A 24,668-nucleotide genomic window follows, 5' to 3' on the forward strand; every position below is an offset into this window, starting at 1 on the left:
TCCCGATGAGAGGAGCGTTGGTGATGACGATGGTGATGATTTCCCCCTCCCGGAGGGAAGTTTCCCCGGCAGAACAGCTCTGCCGGAGCTCTAGATTGGATCCGCCAAGGTTCTGCCTCATGGCGGCGGAGTCTCGTCCGGAAAAGTTCCTTCTTAATTTTTTCTCATCGAAAGACTCATATAGGAGAAGATGGACGTGGGAGAGCCACCAGGGGCCCACGAGGTAGGGGGCGCGCCCTAGGGGGGGCGCCCCCACCCTCATGAGCAGGGTGTGGGCCCCCTGGCCTTCATCTTTGGCGAGGATTTTTCTTTATTTCTTTTAAGATGTTCCGTGGAGTTTTAGGACTTTTGGAGTTGAGCAGAATATGTCTCTAATATTTGCTCCTTTTCCAGCCCAGAATTCCAGCTGCCGACATTCTCCCTCTTTATGTAAACCTTGTAAAATAAGAGAGAATAGCCATAAGTATTGTGACATAAAGTGAAATAACAGTCCATAATGCAATAAATATCGATATAAAAGCATGATGCAAAATGGACGTATCAACTCCCCCAAGCTTAGACCTCGCTTGTCCTCAAGCGAAAAGCTGATAACAATAAATATGTCCTCATGTTTAGAGGTAGAGGCGTCGATAAAAATATAATACAGACATGAAGGCATCATGATTATTCTCATAACAGCAATATATATAGATTTTGTCATATGATTACTTATGTTCAAGTGATGATCTATTCGCAATGCAAAAGTATAAATCATAAACCTTATTGGGCTCCAACAAACTATAATCTCAGTCATTGAAGCAATTGCAATTTATCATAACATTCGAAGGAGTCTATGTCAGAGCTAAAAAGCAAGTCCACATACTCAACTATCATTTAGTCCTCCATAATTGCTAATACTCACGCGATACTTGTGGTTACAGAGTTTTAATCGGACACAGAGAGAGATAGGGGCTTATAGTTTTGCCCCACAACCTTTTACCTCAAGGGTAATGTCAACAATAATGGTTCATGCTCCCCTACATCCAATTAGATATATATATATATATATATATATATATCATGTTCTTTCCAACATGCTGAGCTTGCCAAAGGATAAAATGAAAAAGAAAAGGTGAAGATCACCATGACTCCTGCATAAGGTAGAAGATAATAATAAAGGATAGGCCCTTCACAGAGGGAAGCAGAGGTTGCCATGTGCTTTTATGGTTGAATGCATAAAATCTCAATGCGAAAGAACGTCACTTTATATTGCCCCTTGTGATATGAACCTTTATTATGCAGTCTGCGCTTTTATTACTTCCACATCACAAGATCGTATAAAGCTTATTTCTCCCACACCAATCAATCATACATATTCAGAGCAATTTTTATTGCTTTGCACGGATGACAACTTACTTGAAGGATCTTACTCAATCCATAGGTAGATATGGTGGACTCTCATGGCAAAACTGGTTTAAGGATATTTGGAAGCACAAGAAGTATTTCTACTTGGTGCTGAGAATTTGGCTAGCATGAGGGGGAAAGGCAAGCTCAACAAGTTAGAGGATCCATGACAACATACTTTATCTCAGATATAAGAAAGACATAACTCATTACGTTGTCTTCCTTGTCCAACATCAACTCTTTAGAATGTCATATTTTAATGAGTGCTCCCAATCATAAAAGATGTCAATGATAATATATCTATATGTGAAAACATCTCTTTCCTTATTACTTCATATTAATTGCAACAATGACCAAAGCTATCTCTGCCAACTCCCAACAACTTTTAATCATCATACTCTTTCTATGTGAAGTCATTACTCTCAATAAGATCAATATGAACTTTTTGTTTCTTTTTATTCTTTTCTTTTATTCACCTAAGATCATGGCAAAATAATCAAGCCCTTGACTCAATACTAATCTTTATTATATATAGCTCACGGACTCGATTACACAGAGAGATCATAAAGCAAAACTCAAAACTAGATCATGCCATAAACTTTATTCTACTAGATCAAGATACTACTAATAGGATCGAACTAAGAAAAACGGTAAAGATAGGAGTTGTGATTGTGATACGATACCGGGGCACCTCCCCCAAGCTTGGCAGTTGCCAAGGGGAGTGCCCATACCCATGTGATTATGTCTCCTTTGTCGGTGAAGAAGGTGGAGGTGTTGTTGATGATGCGGGCTTGTCATCCATCTTCCAAGGCATAGGTTCACCATCATAGAAGGATGATCGAGTCTCTGGAATCCTTGAATCTGCAGCCAAACTCATTCTTTTGAATCTATATTCATACTCACAGTTTTGGTTTTGCAGGTCATAGATTTGGGCTTGGAGGTGCTCGATCTTCTCATATAGCTTGAAGATGGCCTCCTTGGTATTCTTGGCATCCGGCTTGTAGTTGTTAGTGAACTCCGCGAGCATCGTGTGGCTAGCGTTGATTCCACGCTCCACCATCCCCTGGCACTTGAAAATTTGTTGCTCCATAGCTTCGAGCCTCGTCTCCACGCTTCCGGTTCCCTTTGGTCCCTCAACATCGCGGATGTGCAACAACCCATCACGCATCTCAGTGGTTTGCGGGTGTCACAGCACCTCCGCGAGGTAAGGGTTGATGACCTTCTCGAAGAACTTGTCCTTGGAAGCACTTGGGGATGTCATGATAATCTATATCTGTCAGAAAAACATCTCGAAACAAAGACATGAGATTTTTGCGTGATACGGGAGTCAAAACCCCCCGGGAGATTATATAATGAATTTTTACCGACCAAAATACGTAACGTGCAAGAAAACGGAGTCCGGAAGGCACACGAGGTAGGGGGCGCGCCCAGGGGGGTAGGGCGCGCACACCACCCTCGTGAGGCCCTCGTGTCCTTCCCGGACTGCTACTTATTTTTTCTATTTTTCTAAATATTCCAAAACGGAGAAATATTGCCTTACAAATTGTTTTGGAGTCGGTTTACTTACCGTACCACATACCTATTCCTTTTCGCAGTCTGAAACGTTCCGGAAAGTGTCCCTTATATATTCCTCCGGGGTTACGATTTCAATAATTGGTTTCAACATTTATGGGATTACCTGAGATATGATGTTTAATTCTTTGACCGTTTACCACCTTCGGATTTGTGCCCTCGAAGTTGTTGATTTTTATGGCACCGGAACGATAGACCTCTTCGATAACATAGGGGTCTTCCCATTTAGAGAGAAACTTTCCTACAAAAAATCTTAAACAAGAGTTGTATAGCAATACATAATCACCTACATTAAGCTCACGCTTTTGTATCCTTTTGTCATGCCATCTTTGAACTTTTTCTTTAAACAACTTGGCATTTTCATAAGCTTGGGTACTCCATTCATCAAGTGAGCTAATGTCAAATAACCTCTTCTCACCGGAAAATTTTAAAATCATAGTTAAGCTCTTTAATAGCCCAATATGCATTATGTTCTAGTTCGAGAGGTAAGTGACATGCTTTTCCATAAACCATTTTATACGGAGACATACCCATAGGATTTTTATATGCAGTTCAATAAGCCTACAATGCATCATCAAGTTTCTTGGACCAATTCTTTCTAGACCTATTAACAGTCTTTTGCAAAATTAATTTGAGCTCTCTATTGCTCAACTCTATTTGACCACTAGACCGTGGGTGATAAGGAGATGCAATTCTATGATTAACATCATATTTAGCAAGCATTTTACGGAAAGAACCATGAATAAAGTGTGAACCACCATCGGTCATTAAATATCTAGGGACTCCAAACCTCAGGAAAATAACTTCTTTAAGCATTTTAATAGAAGTGTTATGATCAGCACTACTAGTTGGAATAGCTTCTACCCACTTAGTAACGTAATCAACAGCAACTAGAATATGTGTGTATCCATTAGAGGCAGGAAAAGGTCCCATATAATCAAAGCCCCAAACATCAAACGGTTCAATAACAAGAGAATAATTCATAGGAATTTCTAGACGTCTACTAATATTACCAATTCTTTGGCATTCATCACAAGACAAAACAAACTTACGGGCATCCTTGAAGAGAGTAGGCCAATAAAAACCAGATTGTAATACCTTATGTGCAGTTCTATCTCCAGCGTGGTGTCCTCCATAAGAGTCGGAATGACACTTGCATAGGATCGGTTCCTATTCATGCTCAGGTACACAACGTCTAATAACAGCATCTACTCCTTCTTTATAAAGATGTGGGTCATCCCAAAATTAATGTCTTAAATCATAGAAAAACTTTTTCTTTTGCTGGTATGTGAAGCTAGGTGGTATAAATTTAGCAACAATATAATTAGCATAATCAGCATACCATGGAGTATTACGGGAAGTACGTATAACATTTAATTGTTCATCAGGAAAGCTATCATTAATAGGTAGTGGGTCATCAAGAATATTTTCTAACCTAGACAAGTTGTCTGCAACGGGGTTCTCAGCTCCCTTTCTATCAACAATATGCAAATCAAATTCTTGTAGCAAGAGAATCCATCTAATAAGTCTAGGTTTAGCATCTTTCTTTTCCATAAGATGTTTAGTAGCAGCATGATCAGTTTGAATAGTTACTTTAGAATCAACAATATAAGATCTGAACTTATCACAAGCAAATACAACTGCTAAAAGCTCTTTTTCAGTAGTAGCATAATTTCTTTGAGCATTGTCCAGAGTCTTACTAGCATAAGGAATAACATTTAATTTCTTATCAACTCTTTGCCCTAAAATAGCATCTACAGCATAATCACTAGCATCACACATAATTTCAAAGGGTAGGTTCTAATCAGGTGGCTGAACAACAGGTGCAGTGACTAATGCTTTCTTAAGTATTTCAAATGCTTCTACACAATCATCATCAAAGACAAACAGTATATCTTTTTGCAATAAATTAGTCAAAGGCCGAGAAATTTTTGAGAAGTCCTTAATGAACCTCCTATAAAATCCAGCGTGACCAAGGAAACTTCATATACCTTTGATGTCCTTGGGACATGGCATCTTTTCAATAGCATCAACCTTGGCTTTATCAACTTCAATACCTCTTTCAGAAACTTTGTGCCCCAAGACAATACCTTCATTAACCATAAAGTGGCACTTTTCCCAATTCAAGACAAGATTAGTTTCTTCACATCTCTGCAAAACTCGATCAAGATTGCTCAAGCAATCATCAAAAGAGGAACCATAGACAGAAAAGTCATCCATGGAAACCCCACAAATCTTTTCACAAAAGTCAGAGAATATAGCCATCATGCATCTTTGAAAGGTAGCAGGTGCATTACATAAACCAAAAGGCATATGTCTATAAGCAAAAGTACCAAAAGGGCATGTAAAAGTAGTCTTTGATTGATCTCTAGCCGACACAGGTATTTGAGAGAAACCAGAATAACCATCTAGAAAGAAATAGTGTGTATGTTTGCATAATCTTTCTAGCATTTGATCAATAAAAGGTAAGGGGTAATGATCTTTCTTAGTAGCTTTATTTAATTTGCGGAAATCAATTACCATCCTATAACCTGTGATAATTATTTGTGGAATCAATTCATCTTTATCATTAGGAACAACATAATACCTCCCTTCTTAGGGACACAATGGACAGGACTTACCCACTCACTATCAGCAACGGGATAGATTATACCTGCCTCCAGAAGCTTTAGTATTTCTTTCATTTTAGGATTCAGACGTCGTTGAGGATCACGAACTGGTTTGGCATCAGCTTCCAAATTTATTTTATGTTGACATAGAGTGGGACTAATGCCCTTAAGATCATCAAGAGTATATCCAATAGCAGCACAGTGCTTCTTCAGAGTTTTCAATAATCTTTCTTCTTCATGCTCTGAAAGGTTAGCACTAATAATAACAGGATATATCTTCTTTTCATCAAGATAAGCATATTTAAGATTATCTGGCAAAGGTTTAAGCTCAAACACGGGATCACCCTTGGGTGGAGGAGGATCCCCTAAGATTTCAACAGGCAAATTGTGATGCAGAATAGGTTCCTGTTTAAAGAATACTTCATCTATTTCCCTTCTTTCATTCATGAACATATCATTTTCATGGTCTAGCAAATAGTGTTCTAAAGGATCGCTAGGAGGTACGGCAATAGAAGCAAGACCAATAATTTCATCCTTACTAGGTAATTCTTCCTCACGTTGTTGTTTACTAAATTTAGAGAAATTAAACTCATGAACCATATCATCCAAGCCAATAGTAACAACATTCTTTGTGCAATCTATGGTAGCATTGACAGTATTTAAGAAGGGTCTACCAAATATAATGGGACAAATTCTATCTTGCGGAGAAGTAAGAACAAGAAAATCAGCAGGATACTTAGTTTTCCCACACAAGACTTCAACATCTCTAACAATTCCAATTGGTGCAATAGTATTTCTATTAGCAAGTTTAATTGTGACATCAATGTCTTCTAACTCAACAAGTGCAATATCATGCATAATTTATTTGTATAAGTCATGAGGTATAACACTAGCACTAGCACCCATATCACATAAGCCATGATAACAATGATCTCCTATTTTAACAGAAATAACAGGCACGCCTACCACAGGTCTATGTTTATCTTTTGCACAAGGTCTAGCAATTCTAGCAGTTTCACCTTCGAACCGAATAACATGCCCATCAATATTATGAGACAAGAGATCTTTAACAATAGCAATATTAGGTTCTACTTTAACTTGTTCAGGAGGTGTATAAGTTCTAATATTGCTTTTATGAACAACAGTTGAAGCTTTAGCATGATCCTTTATTCTAACAGGGAAAGGTGGTTTCTCAATATAAGAAGTAGGAACAATAGGATCATTATAAGTGACAGTATTTTCTTCAACTTTAATAGGTGCAACTACTTTTACATATATGGGAGGATGATATTTAAACCACTTCTCCTTAGGGAGATCAACATAAGTAGCAAAAGATTCACAGAAAGAAGCTACTATCTCAGAGTCAAGTCCATATTTAGTGCTAAACTTACAGAAAATATCGGTGTCCATAAAAGATTTAACACAATCAAACTTAGGTGTCATACCTGACTCCTTACCTTCGCCGAGGTCCCAATCTTCAGAGTTGCGTTTAATTCTACCCAATAAATTCCATCAGAATTCAATAGTCTTCATCATTAAAGAGCCAGCACAAGAAGTATCGAGCATGGTGCGATTGTTTTCAGAAAGCCGAGCATAAAAACTTTGCATAATTATTTCTCTCGGGAGCTCATGATTGGGGCATGAATATAACATTGATTTAAGCCTCCCCAAGCTTGAGCGATGCTTTCTCCTTCGCGAGGCCAGAAATTATATATATATAATTGCCATCACGATGAACAAGATGCATAGGGTAATACTTTTGATGAAATTCCAACTTCAATCTTTTATAGTCCCATGATCTCATATGATCACATAGCCTATACCATATCAATGCGTCTCCCTTCAAAGATAAAGGGAAGACCTTCTTCTTAGCAACATCATCGGGTATATACCTGCAAGCTTAAATAATCCACAAACTTCATCCACATATATTAAGTGCTCATCAGGATGCTTTGTTCCATCTCCTGTAAAAGGGTTAGCTAGCAGTTTTTCCATCATACCTGAAGGAAACTTAAAAGGAGTTTCATTTTCAATAGGTTCAGTAGGTTGAGGAGCAACTCTTTGCTCTACTGGACGAGGTGAAGATACCCCGAACAAGCCCCTCAGAGAATTACTTTCCATAGTAACAAGTGACAGTAAATTTCAGCACACTATACAAATTTTTCCTTACCAAATTCCACCTACCAAAGGCACTACAATCCCCGGCAACGGTGCCAGAAAAGAGTCTTGATGACCCACAAGTATAGGGGATCTATCGTAGTCCTTTCGATAATTAAGAGTGTCGAACCCAACGAGGAGCAGAAGAAAATGATAAGCGGTTTTCAGCAAGGTATTCTCTGCAACTACTGAAATAAGTGGTAAAAGATAGTTTTGTGATATGATAAATTGTAACGAGCAACAAGTAACAAAAGTAAATAAAGTGCGGCAAGGTGGCCCAATCCTTTTGTAGCAAAGGACAAGCCGGAACAAACTCTTATAATAGGAAAAGCGCTCCCGAGGACACATGGGAATATCGTCAAGCTAGTTTTCATCACGTTCATATGATTCGCGTTCGATACTTTGATAATTTGATATGTGGGTGGACCGGTGCTTGGGTGCTGCTCTTACTTGAACAAGCATCCCACTTATGATTCACCTCTATTGCAAGCATCCGCAACTACAACAAAAGTATTAAGGTAAACCTAACCATAGCATGAAACATATGGATCCAAATCAGCCCCTTACGAAGCAATGCATAAACTAGGGTTTAAGCTTATGTCACTCTAGCAACCCATCATCTACTTATTACTTCCCAATGCCTTCCTCTAGGCCCAAATAATGGTGAAGTGTTATGTAGTCGACGTTCACATAACACCACTAGAGGCTAGACAACATACATCTTATCAAAATATCAAACGAATACCAAATTCACATGACTACTCATAGCAAGACTTCTCCCTTGTCCTCAGGAACGAACGTAATTACTCATAAAGCATATTCATGTTCATAATCAGAGGGGTAATAATATGCATATAGGATCTGAACATATGATCTTCCACCAAATAAACCAACTAGCATCAACTACAAGGAGTAATCAACACTACTAGCAACCTACTAGCACCAATCCCAGACTTTGAGAAAAGAATTGGTTACAAGAGATGATCTAGGGTTTGGAAATGAGATGGTGCTGGTGAAGATGTTGATGGAGATTGCCCTCTCCCGATGAGAGGAGCGTTGGTGATGACGATGGTGATGATTTCCCCCTCCCGGAGGGAAGTTTCCCCGGCAGAACAGCTCTGCCGGAGCTCTAGATTGGATCCGCCAAGGTTCTACCTCGTGGCGGCAGAGTCTCGTCCCGAAAAGTTCCTTCTTAATTTTTTCTCATCGAAAGACTCATATAGGAGAAGATGGATGTCGGAGAGCCACCAGGGGCCCACGAGGTAGGGGGCGCGCCCTAGGGGGGGGGCGCCCCCACCCTCATGAGCAGGGTGTGGCCCCCCTGGCCTTCATCTTTGGCGAGGATTTTTCTTTATTTCTTTTAAGATGTTTCGTGGAGTTTCAGGACTTTTGGAGTTGCGCAGAATAGGTCTCTAATATTTGCTCCTTTTCTAGCCCAGAATTCCAGCTACCGACATTCTCCCTCTTTATGTAAACTTTGTAAAATAAGAGAGAATAGCCATAAGTATTGTGACATAAAGTGAAATAACAGTCCATAATGCAATAAATATCGACATAAAAGCATGATGCAAAATGGACGTATCACGCCCTTTTAGGACGTGAGGCCTTCACGATCTTCGAAGCCGTACCCCATTACGGGTACATGAAGCTCAAAATGCCCGGGCCCAACGGAATCATCACCCTCGCTAGTGATCCGGACACAGAACTCTGAGCCGAAAACAAAACAGCCGCACTGGCCCTCAAGGCATTATCCGAAGCCCTCTCGGCCGAGGAGCTAACCACGCTACGCTCCACAGTGGACAGGGACGACGTGATACTCCATAAGAGATCCAAGTCCACCTCTTTTAAACCAGCGGATGAAATAGTCAAATTCCAAGTCCACCCAACGGACCCTACAAAAACAGCCTCCATCGGGGCACAGTTAAAACCCACCGTGGACGCCGCACTATGAGAGTTCCCGCGCGAGAATTGCGACATATTCGCCTGGCACCCCTCAGACATGCCGGGAATCCCACGCAGGCTGGCCGAGCATAGCCTCAATATCATAAAGGGATTCAAGCCAGTCAAGCAAGCTCTTCGGCGTTTCTCCGAACCTAAGAGACAGGCCATGGGAGAGGAACTAGCCAAGTTATTGGAGGCCGGATTCATCAGAGAGATAAAACACCCGGACTGGCTAGCAAACCTAGTGATGGTACCAAACAAGGATAAATCCTGGCGCCTTTGTGTCAATTTCAAGGACCTCAATAAAGCTTGCCCAAAGGATCCCTTCCCCCTCCCCCGCATCGACCAAATTATCGATGCTACCGCAGGACACGAGTCATTGTGTTTCCTCGACGCATACTCCGGTTACCACCAAATCAAGATGGCGGAGTCCGACCAAGCCATACGTAGATGATGTGGTTGTCAAAACCAAACACGTCGACTCTTTGATAGACGACTTGAGGCTCACATTCGACAACCTCCGAACATACGACATTAAGCTCAATCCGGAAAACTGCGTTTTCGGCGTACCAGCCGGAAAGCTCCTGGGTTTCATTGTCTCCAGTAGAGGTATTGAAGCTAATCTGGCCAAAATCCGAGCTTTGTCACAGTTGGCTACCCCAACAGACCTCAAACAAATCCAAAAGTTAACAGGATGCGTGGCGGCTCTAAGCCGCTTTATCTCCCGCTTAGGAGAAAAGGCTTTACCCCTTTATCGCCTCCTCCGGCGCACCGAACACTTTGAGTGGACGGACACTGCCACAGCCGGATTGGAAGAAATAAAGGCCATTTTGGCAACCATCCCAATCCTGGCCGCACCAAACATCGGCGAACCAATGCTGTTGTACATTGCGGCAACCCATCAAGTTGTAAGCGTAGTGCTCGTCGTCGAACGAGAAGCTGATGGACATAAATTCCCTCTTCAAAAGCCGGTATACTATGTATCCACTGTCCTCACTCCATGCAAATCACGGTACCCACATTATCAAAAGATAGCCTACGCGGTATTCATGGCATCCCGGAAGCTGCGACACTACTCTCAAGAGTGTTCGATTACAGTAGCCTCCGAAGTGCCACTTAATGATATTATAAACAACCGCGGCGCTACTGGCCGGATTGCCAAATGGGCTATTGAGCTCCTCCCGTTCGACATAACATACAAACCTCGACGAGCCATTAAGTCGCAAGTATTGGCCGACTTTGTCGCCGAATGGACGGAGGCCGAACTCCCTAAAGAGTACGGCGCATACTCCAATTGGATCATGCACTTCGACGGTTCTAAAATGTTGGCTGGTCTAGGGGCTGGCGTCGTCCTGACGTCCCCAACCGGAGATACCGTCCAATACATACTGCAAATATTGTACACAGACTCCAACAACACAGCCGAATACGAAGCCCTATTGCATGGTCTTCGGATGGTAGTCTCCATGGGCATTCAACGCCTGGAGGTGCGTGGGGATTCAAACTGTGACGCCCCGAGACCGATGTGCTAGGTGTCTTCCAGTTATTCGATGTTGTTGCCTTGTCATTCTCTTGCGTGTTGCATCTTGCCATGTCATCATCTGCATTGCATCTGCATGTTTTCGAAAACATGCATCCGTCCCGGTCTCCTCGTTCCGTCTGTTGTCCGTTCTGAGCCCACACACACTTGCACGCGCCCGCGGCATGTCCGGATTATTATTTTATAAGTGGCTGGAAAATGTTCTCGAAATGAGTTGAAAGTTGGCGTGCGGTCTTATTTTAGTGTAGATAGACCGCCTGTCAAGTTTCATCGCATTTGGAGTCTGTTTGATAGCCCAACGGATAACTATAGCGGCAGTATAGCCGGTCTCTTCGTCGGACGTTTTCGGTCTCCGAAAATAGACGCCGGGCCTCCCTCTCTCCTCTTCTCTCAGCTTGAGACCGTCTACACAGCTCACTACCTACCGCCAGGTCCAACCTAACCTCGCTCGTCAGCCCGCAGCCCCCCTCGCGCGCGTCCGAAAGTTGTCCCGAACCCGACCCGGACTGTCGCCACCGTTGTGTCCGGATCATCCCCAAACATCTACAAAACATCTCCGTTTTGTTAATTGGACTCCCTAGCTTTTTATTCGCAATCGTCCGATTGCGATCTGGGGGACGAGGTAGCCCCTAACCTAATCTGTGACGTATATATACTCCACTTCTAGTCTATTTTGGACAAACCGTAAAATCAAGGAGAGCTGTCCCATCCCGCCGCCACTCCACCTAAATCCTCTCGGGATCCCCTCCACAGCCTCCTCCCACCTCTCTTCGGATCCAGATTCATCCAACCACCACAAGCTCTTCCCACCCAATCTGGACCACCAGATCTCAGATCCGACGGCCCAGAGAGCCTCTGCAGCCCCAGCTTCTCCCAGCTCCTGCACGGGCCGAGAGCCTCCTCCCGCTCGGCCGCGTTGGCGAGCGCCACCGCCGGGGATGCCCCGTCCGCCACCCGAACCTGCCAGGACGTGCAGATGAGTCACCGCATGTCTCTTTTTCCTCCCCTATTTTTCCTCTCTTTCCTCCTCTAACCTCTCCCTCTCGTTTGATTTCTTCTCTGCCAGGAAACGAAAGGGGCTCGCGCCCTGATGCCGTGGCCGCCGGCGACCGAAGCCGCTGTGTGCCCTCTCCTTCCCGTCTCCTACCTCGCCGTCCAGACACCGCATCGCCGTCCAGGACCCCGCTGGCCTCTCTTTTCTTCTACTGCGGGAAGAGGACGACGCATCCAGCGAGCGCCCGCTCGTCCCAGCCGCGTCCCTCGGAAGCTCGCCACCACGGAGCTTCTCCGGCCTCTCCTCCGCTCCGACCCAAGCCTCCGGCGGCCTTGTGGTCGTCGTCGCCATGGTGAGCAGAAGGTCGACCGCGACCTTGCCTCTGCCTCCTCTCCACGTCCTGACTGTCGGCCATGTGTTTCCCCCACAGGAGCTCATCCGATTCCCAAGGGCTCCACCGACCACGACCTTCGACGGAGTCCACGACGTCCAGCTCGTCCCACCTCCCGCAGGCTCCCCATTGCTTGCCAGAGCCCCAACGCCGCCACGTGACCTCGCCCATGCCTTTTGTCGCTGCCTCTGTTCTTCTTTCAGAGAACGAGCGCCTCGCGTTGACCCACCCTGCCTCGCTGACCCGCTTGTTTGCCAAATCCGCACGCGCCTGGGCCGGCCTCGCCTCGGCCCAGCTCGCGGCCTGCCAGCTTGTCCACTGAACTGGGCCATGGGTGAGCTGCCCCTCCAGCGCCCCTCCTGTTGTTTTTTTCTCTCCGGTTGGTCCAGCAGATTTCGGCCCGTTGATGTATTTTTTTGCTTTGTGCGATTTATCTATTTATACAGAGCCGTCCAGTTTTACAGAAAGCCCCTTGCACTTCATGCATTTAATATCTCCACAACCGTGCATCGGTTCAAAACAACTTATATATGTAATATGCCTAGAATTCTGTCTAGTTTAATAATTTGCAACTGTCATCCATGTTTGAAATGCTTAAATTGATGTTTGATTAAATTTGCTCTAATATTATGTTAAAATGCTTTAATTCATAACTAAATAACCGTAGCTCGGTTTTAAATAAACTTTATATGTAAATGGGGTAAAAATGCCTAGTTTATCATGGTGACATTGCTTTGCATGTTAAACAACTCTAAAATATGGTTTAGGGCAGAACAGGACCTAACCTAATATATGCACATGAGGAGTTCCCGGATTTGTTGTTTGTTGTTCCCGGCCTCATTTAAACTTGACTAGATGGGTAGTTTTGCTTTGCTTCACCCTCTTGCCATGTTAATCAACATTTAATATTGTTGGGTACATAAACAAGAGAGAAACTAAAATAAGTCATGTGGTGTTTTCTTCAATATGCAACTCCATTGCATATTGAGCTCCACTTAAGTTGTAGTGTTGTTTGTTGCACTTTGCCATGCCATGCCATGTATCATTAAACCGGACATGCATCATATTTGGTTGTGCATCATGACATGTCCATGTGTTGTTTGTTTACTATATTGTGTGCTTCTTTCCGGTGTTGCTTCTTCGGGTTGGTTCTGATAACGTCGCGTTTGTGAGGACCCGTTCGACTACGTCCATTTGTCTTCTTCATGGACTCGTTCTTCTTCCTTGCGGGATCTCAGGCAAGATGACCATACCCTCGAAATCACTTCTATCTTTGCTTCCTATTGGGGTGGTCTTCTTTTATTTTGGGTTTCGTAGTCGGACCTTGTGAGTATCTGGTTGACGTAATGTTTTATTCATGTATTGTGTGAAGTGGCGATTGTAAGCCAACTATGTATCTCTCTTTCCCTTATTGCATTACATGGGTTGTTGTGAAGATTACCTCACTTGCGACATTGCTTTCAATGCGGTTATGCCTCTAAGTCGTGCTTCGACACGTGGGAGATATAGCCGCATCGAGGGCGTTACAAGTTGGTATCAGAGCCTTCCCTGACCATAGGAGCCCCCTGCTTGATCGAATCGCTAGCGTTACTGAGTCTAGAAATGTTTTGAGTCATTTAGGAATTATATATATCAGAGAGTTAGGACTTCTTTTTACTCCTCAGTCCCTTCATCGTTCTGGTGAGGCATCCTGACGTAGAGTTTTGACTCTTCTCTTCTCAAATTTCACAAAACTAAATTTTAGGATGACACGGGTATCTTGGAATCGTTCCGATGGTTTTGTGACGAGAACATTTTTCTTGGTGCCTCCTGACATTTAGGGGTTGTGGCAGTGTCCCGGGGAGTTGAGCTCCGAGGTGTTGTCGTCACAATTTTATCGTTGCAGTTCTGGAATACCTGAGTTTAGTTTCGCCGACATAGAAAATCTCTTTTATGCAGTTGTTGGTGAGATAACCTCTACGCCACCCAGTATTGGGGCGGGAGTTCGGGAGTATTGCCATAACTCGTATAACGGATGCTTTTCGAAGGTTGAGGTAAACGATTTCCGAAGGTTTCTTGGTTATGTGTTGAAGGATGGATACAGCTGGATGTAGGGTTTGCTAGATTTGGGTGAGATATTATGCTTCCTCTGTATCCCCAACACCTGATTGCATAACCGGAAAGTTTCAGGAGTTTATAAGTGGGAATTCAAGTAGCTCTTAGGATAGCTTTCCGTCAGATGTATGATATGCAATTGGGGTTTGACGTCTAGTGGTCCGCCTATCCACGGTTGGTTTTACAGTGGTCTTGTTGTGTCTTAAAGAGTCCTTGGCTATGCCGACTCGGGGACGCTTCGTATGTCATGTGCACTGCCTTGTACATGATGGTGCTGTACGATCGAGCCCGTGTAGGCCCCACCACGAAAATTTCGGACGAAATCTCTATCATATGTTTGTTCCGGCTTATTCCGCAAGCCAATCCTTTGTTTTGTTTTGAGTTGTGGTATTCGAGTTGCTTCGAAGTCAAATGTTGATTCCATACCTTTTCCTAAGCGGTGTTCTCATACCCCAATGTGAACACTAATCCTTCTTGATCATCGAGATTGTGCTGTCAATCCTTTTCAACCGGCGTGTTTCTCTTCAAGTGAATCCTTTCATTTTTCAACATCCGCTTGATCAAGTATCAGTTCTTCTCAACGGTGTTTGTTTCATCCGTCTCCAAGTTGTCTTTGTTTTCCCACCCACCCACTCTTTTTCTTCAAGGACTCAGATTTCTTAATCAACTATCCATTTTATTCATGTGAAGTCTCTCCATTCTTTTCTATCAATATTCTTAACCGGTGATTCTCATGAAGATTCTATTGGAGCTTCAAGCTCATCATTCTGCGTTCTTTTCCTTCTCCGGTGGTTTCAATTCAAGCTTTTGGTATTGATCATATCCCTTTTCCTCGTTTCAAATGTTTTCTCATGCCGTTGCACCTCAAAATCATCCACTTCTCGTTATTCAATTGTTCTGGTGCCATGAAGATACCTCAGAAGGCTCGTCTTATCATTCAAGATCCGTTCAACCCATTTCGAGGTTCTTATCTTATTCAAGCCATTTAATTCAACTGGCGCAATCTATCTTCTAAATCGTTCTATGGTGTTTCTTTTCAGTGGGCCCTAACCCACAGGTCTTTTCCCAGGATCTTACCTGACTCTTCTAATTCTCCCGGAGCTATCCTCAAAAATTCTTTTCGAAGTTTGACGTAAGAATGAATTTTCATCAGTCAAATGCCTTCTCCAAGATCTTTCACATTCTTTTCATCATTGTTTCAACCTTTCTAATTTTCATCCCGGAGTATCTCAACAATTTGGTGGTCTTTCTAGCCGTCATTCTCAGATTGGAAGACCGAAGAAGATTTTTCTCTCAATCTTGCTCCATTCTCTTCAGGATTCGTGATTCTAGCTTGTTGCCATCCTCTCGTAATTATTTTCGATTGTGGGAATTCTTTTCACCCATCTGAAGCAATTCAAGAGTCATCAATTCAGGGTTATTCATTCTCAGCTTTCAGCTCTCGTTCTCCAAATCTTACTGGTGCATCGTTCAAACATTCTCTTATTAGCTCGTGATCTCTTCGTTTCAGTGGTATCAAAATCCCCTCAAGTATCCACACTCGTTCTCTAATTCTTACCGGTGATTCATCCCTTTACTTCGTTCATTTTCAATTCTTACGGTGGTTCGTTCAAGAGTTCTCTTCCCTGGTTATCATATTAATTTATTTGTTGTTTCAACCCGATCGGTGATTCGTTGAAGACCTTCCCAAGTTGACGCTATATCTATCTTAATCCTTTCTACGAGAATAAGTATTATGCCAAATCCGTGGCTTGTCATCAATTTAATTGGTGAAGGATACGCATAATGTAATTCTTATTCTTGTTTCATCGAGTTTATTCAATTCCTGTTTTCCGGAGTGGTTCATCATATCAATTCTAGGTTTCAATTGTTTCATCTTTCTTTTCCGGAGTTCAAAGTTATTTCAATTATATCATTCCAAAGATCCATCTAAATCATTGCAAGGATTCACCTTGTGTTTTCAACTTCTCTTTCTTTTCGTTTGATCTTTCTTTTACAGGAGTACTTCATGGAGGCTCTACATGATGGGTCATCAAGGATTTAATTCCTTCTCGAAGTGTTCATCGAGATTCTTTTCAGAGAAGCTCAAGCGTTCTTCATCTTGCTATCCGGGGTGCAATTCTTTCTACCGTATCATTGGAGGTGGTTTTATGCCATTCTTGATAATTTGAGTTCATGTTTCATGTTTCACATGTTGTTAAGAATGAGGTATTTTAAATCCATCAATCCCTTCGTTGGAATTATCTTGGGCTATATTTCACCTAAAACCATCCCTAAGGATTGTTGCTATTTATGGTGCTTATAAATGACCCAAGTTCTTCTTTCATCCTTCCGGTGAAACAAGTTCCTCGTCTTCTTGTTCTTATCAATCCAATATTGTTTTCATTAGTGGCAGAATTCCACCTCAAGTTCTTGAGATGTTTTCCATAAGCCCACTACAAGCTTATCCACTTCGTTGTTGTTTTGCCAATAACCCCGTGCAATCCTTTCTTGCAACGGTCCTTTACAAGTTCAATTGTGGTAGGAGTTGTTATTTTCTTCTCCGCTCTTTTGTTCTAACAATCTACCATTGATTCTTTCATCCGGAGGCATTGAGGTGTTGCTCTTTTCACTCATCATCTCGGATTGTCAGGACCATGTTCTTTTCGTGCTTATCCTTTTAACCGGAGTGTCGTGTCCTCTTTTCAAGTATCCTCTCATCTTGTCAAGTTTAATTCCTTCCATTTACAGGCGGAGTGCTGTCCAAATTATATCATTCTTATTCCTTCCCTATCTTGTTTTAACCGGAGTATTGTGCCCCTTTGCTCAAGTTCTTTTTGCCTTATCAAGCCTTGCATCTCTTTTCAACCGGAGTGCTGTCCGAAATTGTTCTTCCTTATTACTCTTCCCTACCGGAGTGCTTTCAACTTTGTTCTTCCTCGTTCCTCTTTCCTAACGGAGTGCTTTCAACTTCGTTCATCTCCGTTGTATTCTTTTCTCGAAATGGCGTAACCTTTTCAAGGTTCTTTGGTTTCACTCATTTGTCAAAGAAGCAACTTAGTTTTACCTCTTCTCTCTCTCTTTTGTTTTTCCCTCCGATGCCATTCTAGATCTCGGGACAAGATCCTCTCGTAGTGGTGGAGTGTTGTGACGCCCCGAGACCGATGTGCCAGGTGTCTTCCAGTTATTCGATGTTGTTGCCTTGTCATTCGCTTGCGTGTTGCATCTTCTCATGTCATCATCCGCATTGCATCTGCATGTTTTCGAAAACATGCATCCGTCCCGGTGTCTGTTGTCCGTTCTGAGCCCAGACACACTTGCACGCGCCCGCGACATGTCCGGATTATTATTTTATAAGTGGCCGGAAAATGTTCTCGGAATGAGTTGAAAGTTGGAGTGCGGTCTTATTTTAGTGTAGATAGACCGCCTGTCAAGTTTCATCGCATTTGGAGTCTGTTTGATAGCCCAACGGATAACTATAGCGGCAGTATAGCCGGTCTCTTCATCGGACGTTTTCGGTCTCCGAAAATAGATGCCAGGCCTCCCTCTCTTCTCTTCTCTCAGCTCGAGACCGTCTACACAGCTCACTACCTACCGCCAGGTCCAACCTAACCTCTCTCGTTAGCCCGCAGCCCCCCTCGCGCGCGTCCGAAAGTTGTCCCGAACCCGACCCGGACTGTCGCCACCGTTGTGTCCGGATCATCCCCAAACATCTACAAAACATCTCCGTTTTGTTAATTGGACTCCCTAGCTTTTTATTCGCGATCGTGCGATCGCGATTGGGGGGACGAGGTAGCCCCTAACCTAATCTGTGACATATATATATATACTCCACTTCTAGTTTATTTTGGACAAACCCTAAAATCAAGGAGAGCTGTCCCATCCTGCCGCCACTCCACCTAAATCCTCTCGGGATCCCCTCCGCAGCCTCCTCCCACCTCTCTTTGGATCCAGATTCAGCCAACCACCACAAGCTCTTCCCACCCGATTTGGACCACCGGATCTCAGATCCGACGGCCCAGAGAGCCTCTGCAGCCCCAGCTTCTCCCAGCTCCCGCACGGGCCGAGAGCCTCCTCCCGCTCGACCGCGTTGGCGAGCGCCACCGCCGGGGATGCCCCGTCCGCCGCCCGAACCTGCCAGGACGTGCAGATGAGTCGCCGCCTGTCTCTTTTTCTTCCCCTGTTTTTCCTCTCTTTCCTCCTCTAACCTCTCCCTCTCGTTTGATTTCTTCTCTGCCAGGAAACGAAAGGGGCTCGTGCCCTGATGCCGTGGTCGTCGGCGACCGGAGCCGCTGTGTGCCCTCTCCTTTCCGTGTCCTACCTCGCCGTCCAGACACCGCATCGCCGTCCTGGACCCCGCTGGCCTCCCTTTTCTTCTACTACGGGAAGAGGACGACGCATCAAGCCAGCGCCGGCTCGTCCCAGCCACGTCCCTCAGAAGCTCGCCACCACGGAGCTTCTCCGGCCTCTCCTCCACTCCGACCCAGGCCTCCGGCGGCCTTGCCGTCGTCGTCGCCATGGTGAGCAGACGGTCGACCGCGACCTTGCCTCTGCCTCCTCCTCTCCACGTCCTGACTGTCGGCCATGTGTTTCCCCCACAGGAGCTCGTTCGTTTCCCAAGGGCTCCACCGACCACGGCCTTCGACGGAGTCCATGATGTCCAGCTCATCCCACCTCCCGTAGGCTCCCCGTTGCTTGCCGGAGGCCCAGCGCCGCCGCGTGACCTCGCCCATGCCTTTTGTCGCTGCCTCTGTTCTTCTTTCAGAGAACGAGCGCCTCGCATTGACCCGCCCTGCCTCGCTGACCCGCTCGTTTGCCAGATCCGCACGCGCTTGGGCCGGCCTCGCCTCGGCCCAGCTCGCGGCCTGCCAGCTTGTCCACTGAACCGGGCCATGGGTGAACTGCCCCTCCAGCGCCCCTCCTGTTGTTTTTTTTCTCTCCGGTTGGGCCAGCAGATTTCGGCCCGTTGATGTTTTTTTTCTTTGTGCGATTTATCTATTTATCCAGAGCCGTCCAGTTTACAGAAAGCCCCTTGCACTTCATGCATTTAATATCTCCACAACCGTGCATCGGTTTAAAACAACTTATATATGTAATATGCCTAGAATTCTGTCTAGTTTAATAATTTGCAACTTTCATCCATGTTTGAAATGCTTAAATTGATGTTTGATTAAATTTGCTCTAATAATATGTTAAAATGCTTTAATTCATAACTAAATAACCGTAGCTTGGTTTTAAATAAACTTTATATGTAAATGGGGTAGAAAAATGCCTAGTTTATCATGGTGACATTGCTTTGCATGTTAAACAACTCTAAAATATGGTTTAGGGCAGAACAGGACCTAACCTAATATATGCACATGAGGAGTTTCCGGATTTGTTGTTTGTTGTTCCCGGCCTCATTTAAACTTGACTAGATAGGTAGTTTTGCTTTGCTTCACCCTCTTGCCATGTTAATCAACATTTAATCTTGTTGGGTACATAAACGAGAGAGAAACTAAAATAAGTCATGTGGTGTTTTCTTCAATATGCAACTCCGTTGCATATTGAGCTCCACTTAAGTTGTAGTGTTGTTTGTTGCACTTTGCCATGCCATGCCATATATCATTAAACCGGACATGCATCATACTTGGTTGTGCATCATGCCATGTCCATGTGTTGTTTGTTTACTATGTTGTGTGCTTCTTTCCGGTGTTTCTTCTTCGGGTCGGTTCCGATAACGTCGCGTTTGTGAGGACCCGTTCGACTTCATCCATTTGTCTTCTTCATGGGCTCGTTCTTCTTCCTTGCGGGATCTCAGGCAAGATGACCATACCCTCGAAATCACTTCTATATTTGCTTGCTAGTTGCTTGCTCTATTTCTATGCCTATGCTGCTATACCTACCACTTGCTTATCATGCCTCCCATATTGTTAAGCCAAGCCTCTAACCCACCTTGTCCTAGCAAACCATTGTTTGGCTATGTTACCGCTTTGCTCAGCCCCTCTTATAGCGTGGTTAGTTGCAGGTGAAGATTGGAGCTTGTTCCTTGTTGGAATATGGATATTTTTGTTGGCATATCGCAATATCTCTTATTTAATTAATGCATCTATATACTTGGTAAAGGGTGGAAGGCTCGGCCTTATGCATGGTGTTTTGTTCTACTCTTGCCGCCCTAGTTTCCGTCATATCGGTGTTATGTTCCCGAATTTTGCGTTCCTTACGCGGTTGGGTTATAATGGGAACCCCTTGACAGTTCGCCTTGAATAAAACTCCTCCAGCAATGCCCAACATTGGTTTTACCATTCGCCACCTAGCCTATTTTCCCTTGGGTTTCGCGGACTCAAGGGTCATCTTTATTTTAACCCCCCCCCCCCTGGGCCAGTGCTCCTCTGAGTGTTGGTCCGAACTGAGCTACCTGCGGGGCCACCTCGGGGAAACTTGAGGGTTGGTTTTTACTCGTAGCTAGTCTCATCTGAGTGTGCCCTGAGAACGAGATATGTGCAGCTCCTATCGGGATTTGTTGGCACATTCGGGCGGTGTTGCTGGACTTGTTTTACCATTGTCGAGATGTCTTGTAACCGGGATTCCGAGTATGATCGGGCCTTCCCGCTAGAAGGAATATCCTTCGTTGACCGTGAGAGCTTGTGATGGGCTAAGTTGGGACTCCCCTGCAGGGATTTGAACTTTCGAAAGCCGTGCCTGCGGTTATGGGCAGATGGGAATTTGTAAATGTCTGGTTGTAGAAAACCTGAAGTTGATCTTAATTAAAATGCACCAACCGCGTGTGTTACCATGATGGTCTCTTCTCGGCGGAGTCCAGGAAGTGAACACGGTGTTGGAGTTATGTTTGACGTAGGTTGTTCTAGGATCACTTCTTGATCATAGTTGTTCGACCATGCTTTTGCCTTCTCTTCTCGCTCTCATTTCCGTATGTTAGCCACCATATATGCTAGTCGCTTGCTGCAGCTCTACATCATACCTTTACCTTACCCATAAGCTTAAATAGTCTTGATCGCAAGGGTGCGAGATTGCTGAGTCCCCGTGACTCACAGATACTTCCAAAAAATCAGCTTGCAGGTGCCATTGAACCATGCAGATGATGCAATCAAGCTCAAGGAGGAGCTCAATGAAGATCTTGTCCTTTATGTTGTTCCGTTTCCAGTTGATCAGTAGTGGAGCCCAGCCGGGATGATCGGGGATCTGTGTAGCTCTTAGGGTGGTCTTCTTTTATTTTGGGTTCCGTAGACGGACATTGTGTGTATCTGGTTGATGTAATGTTTTATTCATGTATTGTGTGAAGTGGCGATTGTAAGCCAACTATGTATCTCTCTTTCCCTTATAGCATTACATGGGTTGTTGTGAAGATTACCTCACTTGCGACATTGCTTTCAATGCGGTTATGCCTCTAAGTCATGCTTCGACACGTGGGAGATATAGCCACATCAAGGGCGTTACACAAACCTTGCAATATCCCAAATAAATGGAGACTTTGACGCCAAGGATCCGAAAATGGCGGCCTACCGAAACGTCGTCCTAAAAATGTCAACTCGGTTTGAGGGGCTCGAATTTCACTAGGTGGCTCGGGAAAACAATCAGGGGGCGGATATCCTCGCCCGCATCGGTGCAAAACTGTAAGTGCATCTAGTGCCACCCCTAGTTGGTTTTGGAGTATTGACGACAAACCTAGTTGAGGGACTAACGTGTTTGTGAGAATTGCAGGAAAACACAGGTAGAAGTCCCTCATTGATTCGGTTTTATTACCAGAGATGACCCCTAAAAGTGTACGAAGACATTGAAGACAATGGTGGTTTATGAAGATATTCATATTGAAGACAATGACATGAGAAGACTCCCTATGAAGCTTATGGAACTCGAAGACTTAGAACCTTCGTAGTTTTATTTCATTTATGTTGTGTCATAGGAATCACCGTACTGTTAAGTGGGGTCCAAAAGAACCAGTCAGAATGACTGTAGTGATGCCTAATTCAAATCCTATATCTTCGAGCGAAGACTTTGAGAGAAAATCTTGTCCAGAGTCAGACAAGTCAGCTTTACTTGTAGCCCAAGTAAAGTTGCCATGTGAGTTCAAAATTCGACCGTTGGGTACACGTGTCAGTTCCTTAGTGACCCAGGGTCATTTCGGACAGATCAGGTCGGGTTGCCAAGTGGCTATAAATAGTCCACCCCCCACAACCTAAACGGTTGGCTGCTCAGATTTCATGCACGGCTTTTGTCGTTTGAGAGCAACCCACCTCGAAGCCTTTGAGAGAAAAATTCCTAGTGAGGAGAAAAGCCCTAACCACCCAGAGCCAGAGTAAATTGGGCATCACTTAAGTCTTCGTGTCTGTGTGATCTGAAGACTTATTACACTTGAGGACTGTGCATCCTCCCAGACGGTTTAGGCGTCGCGTTCAGAGCATCCAAGAGAATTGGTGGATTGCCAAGTGAACGAAGTCTGTGAAGGTTTGGGAGTCTACCTTGAAGACTTACCAGAGTGATTGGGCGAGGACGTGTGACCTTAGCTCAAGAGAAAACGGTGAGGACTGGGTGTCTGCTGATGTGTCTGGACTGGGTGTCCGGACTGTGTGTCCTAAGGTTTAAATACCTAGCCGCTCCAACCAGACGTACAGTTGTCACAGCAGCTGGAACTGGTCCAACAAATCATTGTCTTCAACGTGTCACTGGTTTCATCTTCACTTCCTTTTACTTACAGTTATTCATTGTGAAGCCATTGCATGCATGCTTTATCTTTTGTCTTCACAGCATGAATGTATGATCTGTTTGGCTTCATAACTTCTTCCTACCTGATCCTTATTACACTGAAGCTGGTTGTGATTGCGCTTTCACTCTATTGAATACATGACCATGGCTGGCCTAGTGTAATCTAACTTCCGCTGCATAGTAATAGGCATAATCCTCACTGTTTGTCTTCATAACTCTCACGTTTTTAAGACTTTCATAAAAATCGCCTATTCACCCCCCCTCTAGTCGATATAACGCACTTTCAATTGGTATCAGAGCGAGGTGCTCCCTTGTTCTATGTGATTCGGTTTAACCACCTGGAGTTTTAGCTATGTCGACTGCAGGGATAATCAAAGTCTCCGCTGCTTGCCCCGTCTTCGATGGAACTGAATATCCCTACTGGAAGAATAAGATGCGCATGCATCTTGAAACCATTGACGTCGACCTATGGTATGTCGTCGAAAACGGCGTTCCCAAGGCTGGAGAAGGTGTCACTGCTGCTGATGTCAAGAAGTTCGTTCAACTGGACTCTACTGCCAAGAATATCATCTGTGGTCATCTGACCAAAGGACAGTATGGCCGTGTGAGTGCCTTGAAGACATCCAAACTGGTCTGGGACTGGCTCTCCAAAGTTAATGAAGGCATATCAACCCAGAGAGATCAAAGAATCAGTGTCCTTCGCAATCTCTTCAACCGCTTCAAACGAAATGACAATGAGAATGTCCAGCACACCTTTGATCGGCTCACTGACATCACAAATGAGCTACAAGCCCTCGGCGCTACTGAGATCACCAAACATGAAATCGTCAAGACGCTGCTGAGATCACTTGATAGTTCGTTTGACATTCTGGCCCTGATGATTCAAGAACGTCCTGATTTCAAGACACTCGATCCGTCTGACATACTTGAGAGGCTCAACACACATGAGTTTCAGCTTTCTGAGAAAAGAGATATCTATGGTCCAAACTATGGGCGAACTCGTGCCTTGAAGGCAAAAGCTGTCTCCTCATCTGAAGAAGAATCTGACTGCAGTTCTGATGATCCTGAAGACATTGGAAGAGAACTTGCAATGCTAGTGAAGAAGTTTCAAAAATTCACCAAGAAGAAAGGCTTCAGAAAATCTTCACGGTCAATCTCAAGGAATGATGAAGCTTCTGCTCATGACTACAAGAAGAAAACATGTCACAAGTGCAAGAAAACTGGGCACTTCATCTCTGAGTGTCCGCAGTGGGACAATGAGAACAGAAGGAAGAAGAAGAGCAAGGAATATGATTCTGACGACAA

Source organism: Triticum urartu, chromosome 5 (assembly GCF_003073215.2).
Source record: "Triticum urartu cultivar G1812 chromosome 5, Tu2.1, whole genome shotgun sequence".
NCBI lineage: Eukaryota > Viridiplantae > Streptophyta > Magnoliopsida > Poales > Poaceae > Triticum > Triticum urartu.